At 28.9% G+C, this 12,372-nt stretch overlaps 1 protein-coding gene across 5 annotated transcripts in view; it reads right to left on the bottom strand.

Annotated features, from left to right (window-relative positions):
- Positions 1–476: 476 nt before the first annotated feature.
- Positions 477–12,372, bottom strand: part of LOC130895760 (metabotropic glutamate receptor) — a 406,290-nt gene continuing 394,394 nt past the window's right edge. For 4 of the 5 annotated variants that reach the window (XM_057803314.1, XM_057803337.1, XM_057803309.1 and 1 more), the window contains one exon: positions 8,744–10,442. The gene's annotated coding sequence lies outside the window, so the exon portion shown is untranslated. Of the gene's footprint in view, positions 10,443–12,372 lie in introns of all 5 variants that reach the window. The other variant, XM_057803330.1, reaches the window with a different exon arrangement.

The following is a 12,372-nucleotide window of genomic DNA, read 5'->3' as shown; positions in this document are numbered from 1 at the left end:
TTCCATAAAGTTAATATTGATTTATTATAATGATCAATTAATTTTTTATGTAATGATATCTGCATATTTATTTAATGAATTATTTGTTCTTGATTTTCTTGTAAATTTGTTGTAAAATATTATTTGCGTTATCATATATTTCTTCGTCATCTGAATAGAGAGTTTCAAAAACCTATTAATTTATTTTACCTACAGCATCATTTATTGAATCTGTTGGGGTTAAATTAAATTAAATATATATATATATATATATATATATATATATATATATATATATATATAAATATATACGGAACCGCATATATATATATATATATATATATATATATATATATATATAAATTCCTTCAATTTATTTATTATAAAAACTGAAGTTAAGTTGAAACGTCAATTTTTATCTATTTTTTGAAAATTATTAAAAAAAACTAAAAAAAAGACCTAAAATCAACATTTAGAAACATATGTACAAATTAAACTTGTATCAATTAATTAATCTTTATTTATTATTTATTAATCAAACAGGTATGTCCAGTATTTAACTAGACTGACTAGAACTAACTTACGCGATTTTTCTAAAAATGCTTTCACATTTAAAAGAATTCAAGCGTAAACAACTTTATCACAATCTGCATAAATATAATAAAGTATTGAATTTTTTTATTAACACCATGTGAAATCAGTTTTGACATTCTTTCAATAATTATTATCCACACAGCGTCTACAAAATTTGAAGGTCAGATAAATAATAATCCTGATTTAAACACATACAAAAAGACAACTGGAATAGAATGGAATTATGAATAGTTGACGATAAAATGTATCCACGTTATTTCATAGGTTAAATACATACATATTCTATTCAATATGTATGTATGTATTTCAATTCTATACCATGTTTGAATTGTCATAAAAATTATATAGGAATGATTATGCAATATTTAGAAAACAGAATAAATGTCACAAATACACCAAAAATGCATCGACTGCTCTACATAAACATGAAAAAAATGAACTTCATGAATTTGATTTTAAAAAAACAAAAATCTTAGTTCATGACACTAACTATCAAAAATTATTAATCAAAGAAATGATACACATAAAACAAGATAAATGTTCTGTAAATGATAGACAAGATATAAAAAACCTCACGTTTGAATAATACACTATTATTATGGTAACATAAAAAAATTCAATATGTTTTGAAGAATCTATTCAAATAGCAGTGGCTATTTCTGTTTACCATTTTACAATTTTACTTGTACCAACTTTTTATTGAATTGGTAGGTTTGTAGTAAACGATCAGAACCAAAATGAACCAAAAGAATTGAAAAAAATTAATCATATAAAGAACATTTTCTCTTAACTTGGTTCTTGAAATAATGAGTACCATGGTAACAACCAGTGGAAAACTTTTTAATTTATTGTATATTTGAACTTGGAAAATAATTATTATATTTGTAAATAACTGTGTCTTCTAAGAGAGAGTATATTTTGTCATAGTCAACCCTGATTCATTTGTTTGAGATAAGGTTTCGGTTGTCTTAAATCAGGTTATTTTATATTTTCAGCTTTTTGTAAACGCCGTTGTATTTGAAATCAATAATAAAGCTAATTGTTTATAATCAAATATAAAAACATTTACTATTTGATCAACAACACATTAATTTTTATATAATTATCCTTAAGAATGATATGTTCTTTTTATTTTATAAAATATCGGATACATCCTAAAAATGCAGTTTTTGTTAATTTCATCTTAAACAATTTGAAACTACTATATACATAATATCAAATTAGGCAACATATTCGTTATTATTGAAACGGTCATTTATATTAGAAACAATTTCATATTACGTTTCACGTATGACGCGGAATATACAAATTTATTCAAAATAAAAGGAAAGGAATTTCCTTTGCGAGTATTTCACATAAATTTAGAGTATTTACCAGCATTTTCAAGGAAACTTACGATTTAATGTCACTTTTGAGAGTTTTTCAGCCTACTTTCACACTATTACCATTGATCAATATTCATTGTAATATTAATTTATCATTATATTCATGGTACTACTTTTTAAAATATAAAACAGGTAATTCCCATTTGCAGGTTTTTTCTCATAATTTTGAGATTTATTGAATTATTAAATGATGGATACATTACTGTATTAAATGAAATAAAAAAAATGTTGAAGAGCTTCTTACTAAACGTAATATTGCCACTTTATAACTAATTTAAATAATAAATATCATTTAATAATAACACTGTTGCTTTCTAAATGGTTTAAATTAAGTATTAATCTTTTTAAACTGTGTTCCCGGGCATATAATCGAGGAAAATAAAGAGACCAATAGAATCGACAGGAAAGGAGCACAAACACTTTTTAATGGTACACTGCTTTTGTGTGGGTTAGGATAATGCTCCTATGAGAAAGAGTTACGAAAGAAGCTGAAAGGAATGCACTCTAGCTAGATCACCCCTCAGAGTTTTTTGAGAACTTTGGCTAGCTACACCTTCTCATTAGCTTCCTTCCAGTCTCTGTCGCCTCAGAAAGCAGTGAATGAGATTATGTTTGGTAGAAATGGAAGAGTGTAAAGTCTGTGAGGCGGAGGAATACATTCTAGTTAACCTAGCTCTTAAACGCCTTTTTATGGCAGATAATCGCAAGAGCTCATTTTCACCATGAACCTGTAGGAGCGAAAAACTAATATATTCAAAGCCTACACAGGTACTGTAGTTCATTATTAATAGATGAACTAAATATGTTACAATTTGCTCTTATACGGGTACTATAAAACTCATTCGAGATATTTTGACGAAGACCGCCACAGGTAGAAACGTCAAATTTTTATCTGTCTTTCAAAAATAAAAAAAAAACTAATTATAAATAAGAAGATACCTAAAATCAAGACGATTTAGAAACATAAAACTCTAGGTTGATATGTAATTAACACCAAACCTATATCTACATTTACGTTTAATAAACCATTCACACTTCACACGAAAGTTTTATGGGAGAAAAGTAGGCATAAAAATGGCATTATTCCTTTCTTTTAAAAGTTTTATACCAAATGCCAATTGTTCATGAGTTATCTTCTTATATTTTCACATTGTATTCAATTTTATATTATTTATTAGCTTATTAATATATTTATTGGATTGCATCATTTTATTCGGACTCTCTTTTCCATTTTTTTCTATCCTTTTATTTTGTAATAAATTGCTACACTTTGTACATTGCTTCCTAGGATATATCCTAAATCTATTAAGCTGATTAAACCTAATTTAATTAAAATTTATCAACCTATCAGCACAACCTAAACTGTCATTTATGTCTAGATTCGAAAATATTTCAAAATTGTCTAAAATATCTATCTACCTACACTATCAACATGGAATATATTGGGATAGAACACCGACTATACAGGAAGATTACAATATCAAGATAGTAAAAATGATTGAGTTAACTGATATAAACGATGTTCTTGGTAAAATGATACAGAAGATATAGGTTAAGGTGAATATTGGTGATAATAGCTCTAAAAAAATCAAATTATTTATATTGATCTTATATTTGTTCTTAATTCTAATATTGTGATTTTGATTATATTAACCATATTTATTAAATGAGTTTCTGATTTAATAAATTACAATTCCAGATAATAAAAACAGTATTACTATCAAAAATATTCTAAAAACTGTTACATGATCTTCAACATATCACTAGAGAGTAATCTTACTAAAAATAGCAACACTTCTCTCATTTGCACCATGCTATCCAATTGTACGAACATATTCTTGGACAAAATATTTCTTTAATGTCCTGATTAATGTTATGATTCTTTTTTCAATCATCCGCTCTATGTACTATCAGTGCTTGTTGGAAAATTGTGATCCTGTTCAATATATTCCGTATCTCTTATCATTTCCATGAGTGAGTTATGGATCAAGAGTAGGTCTAAGGACTAATATAAGACAAATATGCTGAGAATTATTACTACAAACGGACATTCAACAATAAATATGTCCTAAAAGGGAAGTACAGGAATAAACGAACAATCGAACGATTATGAATTGTAATTTAACAAACTTTCAAATTAGATTAGCAGATCGGTTGAAGAGCTTTTGTAAAAATAAAATTTTCTTCTTTTGTGGTAAATCTAACCTCGTTTTTGTTGTTATTCACTTTTAATTAGGAATATTAAACGACGTACAAGAAGCACCATGATCAATATTTTGACGACATTGTTTTGCTCTACGAATGTAAATAGAACATTATGTTATGAATACTGATATATCAATTTTTTACATTTTAGGATTTATTTGAAATGTGTAAGTCCTAGATAAATCAAGGCTTCAACTGTTTACAATACAACAATACTTAATGGATCTTTTTAATGCCATTTTGCATTGGATAATTTCCTTGCTTTAAAAAACAGTTTTTGATGAAATAAACATTTTTCATCATTTATCAGTTATTAGCATCCAAAAGAATATTATCTTATTTAGAAATGAACTAAAGCAGTATTTTATAATACAGAAATTGACAATAATTTATTAAAACCTTATATCAAGCAGTTATTTTTTGGTGAATTTTTCGTAGTAGGAATATTTTGTCCAATCAAACAATGGGCATTTTTGTAGGATCCTTTCAATTATTGTGATACACACTCACACGATTTTTAATTTTATTACACTCCCTAAGAATCGTCTGATATTTTTATTTATATAATACAGTGCATCTCTGGAATCGGTAAATATATAATTCTCTAGAAGCCAGTATTCAGTAGGACCAAAATTTTTTTTATTCATCAAATTATGTATTAGTTTTATTATATTGATACCAGAAGAGTGTATTTCTTGCGTTACCAACAGACCATATTTTCTTTCATTCTAATCTTCTTGCATAGATAGGAAATCTTGTAGCTTGAAAATAGACTTTAATATAACTAACACCTTACAAATAGACAACTATAGTTTGACGTATATTCAGTAGGTCTAAAGTTATTGAAGTCGAATTACTGTTATCCATGATCAATTTAACAAGTGATTTTTTATAAGACAATTGGATAATGATTCTTACACCGACCTTAATTATTTTATATTTGTTTTTAAATTTTTTCGACTATAAACATCTTCTTCAATCCATAACATCAGCCCAACAATTGATTCATGAAAGATTGAGTAGCTTTTGAAATATTTATGACTATTGTTAAAATGACTCACAAATTTCATTTCATTTTATATGCCAGTCACCTCATATTACATTTCATCTTTGAAAGAGCTTTCCAACCCAAAAATTGACTCGAAAACTATTCTTCAGTTTTCTTACGCTAATTTTCATTGGTACTTTTGTATGTTTAGATGTATTATAGTTATATTTTTCATTTTGTGTTTGATGCATTTTTCATAAAACTAAAATGGGTTCTTTAAGAATATCCAATCTCTAAATTATGCCTTTTACACATATTCTTAGTAGTTTACGAGATACTTAGGTATTTAAAAATAGATTTTCATATTTCACTCAAATCTTTCACTGATGATTACTTTACGAAATTTCTTTTGAACTTTGCAGTTTTACATTTTCTGGCATGAAGATTGCGAATTTGGATTGTAATTAAGCGTTACTAGTGACTCACAGCAATATTTTTTGGCTGAACTATAAGTAAAATAATTGGAGAATATTAAAAAGTATTGGATTATTCAAAGAAATGGACTATCGAGTTCGATGCTTATTGAAATCAATAAATTTTCATTCCTATGAATATTTTATTTTCCATGTGGAGATCAAAAACACATCAAAATAGAAAAATATAGAACTTATTTCATATGTGTTAGGAATTGGCGTGGATGTTCTTGAAGTAGAATAGGACCTATTAAAAAATGACATATAACATCACATCAAATGTTGACCATACATTCGTGGTAAAAAGTGTTTATATATTAACATGTAAATTTTTGGAATCCCACAATTGAATACTTTTGCAACCAATATTAATATTCTGATAATGCACATAATCTTGTACGTCAAATTATTGAAAAAATCGTTTAAGAGTGATAGAGCTCTACTTATCCATTAGTCCTAATCTGAAATAACCTATCTACTTCCAAATACCACTTTTTATAGGTTCATTTTTATCAATTTATTTTTGAAATATGTATTCTATTATATTTTCACTTAATCCTCATGTGTATCTATCCTTACGGGTGTAAGATATGCTATTATATGCCAAAAGAAATTTAAAAAATATTGAGGGTCTACAATATTTATTAAGATGGTTTTTCGATAGTTTCTGCATCCAGTCAGTCATTTTTTTACTCGTCTGACATCTGGTTTCACGCCAGACTTGAGGAACACAATTTTATTTTTGGCATTTTGCCAACATCGTTACATAGTGTAACTGTGACCTTTTTCTGAAGATAGTAGCAAGTTCGTTCTCTTCATGATCATGGGACTTCAAAAGATTTGAAGTGATCTGCCTACCTGTTAAGAGAATTCACTTGTCGGTATATGCTCGTACGCTCATATTAGCAGGCAACGAGATTTTCTATGAAGTGCTTTCATTGATTTTGATTCTGAACTTTCTACCACTAAGATTTTAACAGTTTGAAGTATGTAATTGGAAGACAGTTTTTGTCGAAAGCCTGGATAACGTCTTAAAACTCTGGTGTGCAGTATTTTTTTTATTCTAGTGCTTGATTCAATGTGTGGCTTATCCTGTGGATTTCTTGTATAGTTGAATGTTCCTTCCTGAATCCAAACTGGTGTAGTGGTATCCATTGCTCAGTGTTTGTGTCTGAGTTTATTCTTTGTAGTAATAATCGTTCAAGAACTTATGACAGGGTTGGCAGAAAGCTTATTGGACGATATGAAGAGACAGTGTTGGGGTATTGTTGTGTTTTGGTATCATTACTATTTATGTAGCTTTCAGCAGTTTTCGCCAGTCTATGAAACGTAAAATAGCATTAAATATATGAGTGATAAGTATTACACATTTCCTTGTTAATTTTCAATCATTTTGGGGTTATATGGTCTATGCTACGAGCTCTTCTGGGATTAATGCGATCGATTTCCTATTGAACTTCGTTTGCCGTTATTGGTTTAATTGCTGACACGTTTGGAGGCATTTCAGATAATTTTCTTCCTATTTCAGGATTAGGTATTTTGTTGTTGGAAGTAAACACTTTTGTGTTCTGCGAATAGTGATGTTTTTTCTCCTTCGTTTCTAGCTCATTGTATATTATATCCTAGTTCGTTCCGAATACGTGGCACGTGTATTTTTGCTTTTCCTAGATTCTTGACTGGTTGCCAAATTGAGTTTTCAAATCGGATAAGACAGTAATGTAATCCGTAAAAGATGTTTCTTTTGCTCCTTTTATTTTTATTCTCATTTGGTTACTTATTCTGTTAAGTATTGTTTTATCTGATGGTGCATGAGTTCTATGCCACTTTGCCTTAGCTTTTCTTCTATCTGCTATCAGATTCTTCATCTCAACTTGAACTTTGAACGTGTCCCTCCCATTATTTGTTTCTGGTGTGACATGTTCTACTGCCTCTTTAAGGGTACTAGATAATGTTGTTAATGCTTCATTTCCGTTGCCGTCTTTTTTGCGGTTTAATGTCTTCTTCTAGTTTGGATTGATATTCAAACCAATTTGTTCGCTGTTGTATAGGTTTCGGTTTGGTTTTTTATGGATGATGATATGTTGCTCTTATAGAAGAGTGGTTAGATTAGAGGTCATAGTTTGTTATAACCCCATATACTCAGATGAAATGCCATTAGTTATAAATAAATTTAGTAAATCAGGAACCTTATTGGAGTCCGTCGGCCAATAGGTAGTATATTCGGTTGATAACATTGATAATGCTTTTCTTCTATACTTCTTACTAGAACCCTTCCTTTTATTGTAGTGTGTCTCGAAGAGATTATTGAAGTTTTCTTTCTTCAAATTATGACGGAGTGGAAAGTAAAAAGATACCATTGTTAACTCATAAGTTTTGACTTTTCTGTTTGTGGCTTGTATATTGTCGAATTCATATATTGGTAGTTCTAGATAGTAAAAGGAACATCTGATTAGTATGGTACAACCAGCATGGGTATTGTTATCTGGATGATTAGTAGAGTATGTAGTGTAGTGTGGAATCTTGAAGTAGGATCTATCTGTCAAAGGTTTTTTACTTATCAGATACGATATTAATTAATTGTGGAGTAGAAATATTTCGACTTCGTTTCTATGTTGTAGTAGTGTATTAACATTCCATTGTGCCGCTTTAATAAAACTATTGAATTCTACTCACAAGCATGGTTAGCATATCTAAAACTATGCTGTTCTGTAGAAGAAGTTGGTGAAATATGTTTTTAAACTCTTCTATGAATTTGCTCATTATGCTATTTATATCTTGTCATTTGTTCAGTGTTGGTTTTAGTTATATTAGCATGGATTATGAGTTGTTATCTTTGATGTTGAGTATGAAGAATTGGTACTGCCATAGTGGTTCGATTGGATTGCAAGTGATGCTTCATTTGGTTTCAAAAGTTTGTGGTAGAACACACAACCTTCACAGTTAGTGCATCAAGTACATTCAGCTGAAATGTTGCTGTTTTTTCCGCAGGCTGTAGTGTTGTGTGGTCCACCGCTTTTGTGGCATATTGTTATGTCTACAACAATATGTTGTAGACATATTGTGTGTTGTAATACGTCCATACTTTTGGCATCTTATGTATTACGTTTTTCTTCCGATTATTTTTGAGGATTCTATTTTTATTACTCTAGGAAGTGGAATATAATAACCAGTTTTTATACTTTATTACTAACTCATTTTATTGGTTTCATATTCTTTCACTTTCATCTTGTTTTTGCCAGAGTACAATTGATAACACAGCGATCGAAAAACATGTCCGTACGCTAAAAAACTAATAAAATTATTGAATTGCATTGGTGAGAACATGTCTTCGATTATTCGACTTTTACTTGAAAACGAATTTTTTAAATTAAATTATCCATGGTATGGAAATAAAAATTTTTAATTTCACTGACAGACAGAAAAAGTTTTACTAGAGGGTTCAAACTTCGCATGCAAGTAGAGGTGATGTTGAAGAATTGTCTTTCTCAAGTTCAAAGTTTTCTCCTTCAGCTCTAGCACAAAACGCCCGAAATCATTTTCGTTGTAATTGTTGAACTGGACCGCCTCCTATTTAATGAATAATACGAGTATGATCGTTGCTAGGGTGATTTTTTTACTTCCCATTTTCGAAATTTGTTGTCATTATGACAATTTTTTCTTTGTTGTCAATTGGAATTGAACAAGAGGGTTCGAGACCACCGGGTCTATTGAAAGATTTGTTTGTGTATTAGTTAAATTCTTCATTCGACGAAAAATTCGACTTTCGTGATGGAGCTCTGCTGCTCACGGCTTTTCAGTTCTATCACATATTTTGGCGATTGTTCATTTTGTATCTAGCCTGGCATTCAATCTAATTTTTTTGGCAGTTTTATTTATTGGTTTTAAAACGCCTCAGTGCAACTAATAGTATTAACATACTTTGTCCATTCTAGCGATTTTAAATATATAGTTCATTTAGAAAAGATTTTTCCATACTTTTGTTTTTAACAGTACTATCATAGTATTAGTGAATTTATTTTCAAATATCTGCAAATATTGTCATTTCAGAAACCATCATACTATTTGAAATGTTATTTTTTAAAAAAATCTAAGAGTGATTACATTTATTATATGCAGAAGGTAATAAACTGTTTCCGTACACATCCACAAATTGTTAATGGGTTATAAGAGGTGACAGATATAGTTGAGCTAATGTTGAATGGATTTTTGAAGAAGTGATAATACTAAAATGTGAACTATAATAAGTTTTAACGGAATATCACAACAGATAAACATATATTCCCATCAGTCCTTTTCAATTTTTTTAAGAAATTGAATATTTTTTGAGAGTATATGTGAATAAATAAAATATCTAAATAAACAAGTTTTTTGAGGTAACTAAATATATGATATCGAAGAGAAACTTCTATTCAGTGTTTCTAAAGAGTGCACTAAAAATATGTAGGATAAATCCTTTGTAGGTGTATATCTCTATATTATACAAGTATAAAATTAAATATGAATTTGTACTCTCTTCTGGTTAACTGAGTCGCGATGTTTGTATTTATCCTATATATTTTCAGTACTGTCATTAAAACCTCTTCAATTAAAGATAAATACATGTCAATATAGTTATGGACAATTTCTGTTTTGATTTATACGTAGGATCATTGTTTACACACTAATTGACCATATATTGACATTTACATACAAACTTATATTCAGACTTTGGTTTAGAGCCATTTGAAGAGAATTGTTAGAAGAAGATCATTCGAAAGATCAACTCTATATGTGTACATCTGCTTGTGTTGGGATTTTTTGTCCTTCGTCTTCAAGTACCTGTAATAAGAAAAAAAAATTAGTTATATACCACTAACATTTTAAGTAAAATAGAATTAGCTTTACGTCGCTAATTATCTTCTAAGAAGTTCCTAAATGGTGATATTTGTGCTTCTAAATTCCCGATTATTCACCTACTCTCTCCTTTTTTGCTGTCTATTCTCACTTCCGCCAGCAATACTACTATACGGAAGGTTTAAATAATCTTTATGTTTAAAACTGAGTATTCATTATAATATACAGTGTGAAACATCTACCTCCGGATAAAATTTTACTAGTTTATTCCAATTTTTCAAACATATTTTTGAGGTCGAAAGTAGAGAATGGTTATTAGAGACTTGATGCCAAACAGCTGTCATGAATTCACATGAATTCACATCCTAGAATAAATTTCTGAGGAAAATATTGTCGAAAATTTTTCACCTTTCCCTCTTCCAACAACAAAGAAGGATAATAAAATTATGAAAAGAGCAGACAGTCGTAATTATAACGACAAGGTTAATTGAAACTTCCAATAGTTGCTTGTTTTTTAGGGATAAAAATGAGCAATAATCATTATTGGCTATTAATTTATATTCATATTCTCATCTTCGATAAAATATTTTTAACTATATTGAAAGTGTTGATTTGTCCAAATGAAAATTTTCCCGAAATATATTTATGTCATTATACCCTAGAGCCCGGTATGCAGCCTCATGGATTTTATAAAAGTTTCAGTAGTTCCATTTTATTCCTTATCTGCCTAAAACACATAACAAGTAATAGTTACATTCAGTATACAGTTTTTGTGGCGTACTTTGAAGATTTGAATTCTACATATCAGCAATTCTGTTCGAAATTGTTTATAAAACAAAATATATGGAGATGAAATTTTTAAATTTTTCTCTTTTTAATTTGGAAATATCGAAATAAACGAAAAACCGGTAAGAAGGCCCCACGTTTTTCGAGAGAAATTTCATATTTTAATCTCAGCTTTTCCCATCTGGAAATATCGTTCAATCATTCGGTTAATCGTTTTGATTTCGATTAGAGCTCTTGCTTTAAGGGGACGTGTCACTGCGAATTTTCCCGAAAGTTCCAGTTACTAATTAATTCATCATTTACTCTCGTTTACAGGTGAAGTTTTCAAAATTAAATTAAAAGAACGACCCTGCCATTCGAGAGTAAAATGTTTCAACAATTTTTACTCAAAATCTGTTATTTGGAATATCGAATTTGAATTTCAGCGTTATTCTTTTATATTTATCACCAATGAAATGTAATATATTGTTGTATAGAAACCTAAATCGTCAATAGCATATAATCTCGTTTTTTGTTAAACGACAAAATTAGGTTGTGAAATGTTCGTGTCTGTAGAACTTTTTTTTTTTCATCATATATTGGTAACATCAAATGATCCTTTGACTACAGTATACTACGTATCGAATTTCTACCGATTGCTGTTCATATTTCAAGCTATAAAGATTTATTGAGCCGTACTGGTTCTTTTCTAAGCAAATAAATTAATCAAAAGATATACAATAAGTCATATTTCCAGAAAGAAAAAAAAAATGCGTTATATTTTAACAAAAATTGTCTGGTGTATTGGTGTAGTTCTTGTTCCTCAAGTTGACACTGCTTATGACAACTTATTCGAAAACTTCCAGAGCTAATAGTTACTAATAGTTATGAATTCTTTTATCTGAATACGTCAGCTAAATAAATTAAATTCGCCGTTTACGTTGTTAGAAAATTTCTTTGTCTTATTAAACAAAATAATTTTGATTTAAGCAGAAACAATTACTTTTCAAAAAAATAAATCTGATATCCAAACTAAAATCTAGCTTAATAAGTATGTAATGACATAATACTACTTTGTACATTTTATATAAAATCGCGTCAGAGTCAAAAGTTGAATACTGAGAAATAATATATTAAAAAGGAATTAAAG

Source organism: Diorhabda carinulata, chromosome 1 (assembly GCF_026250575.1).
Source record: "Diorhabda carinulata isolate Delta chromosome 1, icDioCari1.1, whole genome shotgun sequence".
NCBI classification, from domain to species: Eukaryota; Metazoa; Arthropoda; class Insecta; order Coleoptera; family Chrysomelidae; genus Diorhabda; species Diorhabda carinulata.
Note: the sequence above shows the minus strand (reverse complement) of the source record. Positions and strands in the feature narration are given on the sequence as shown.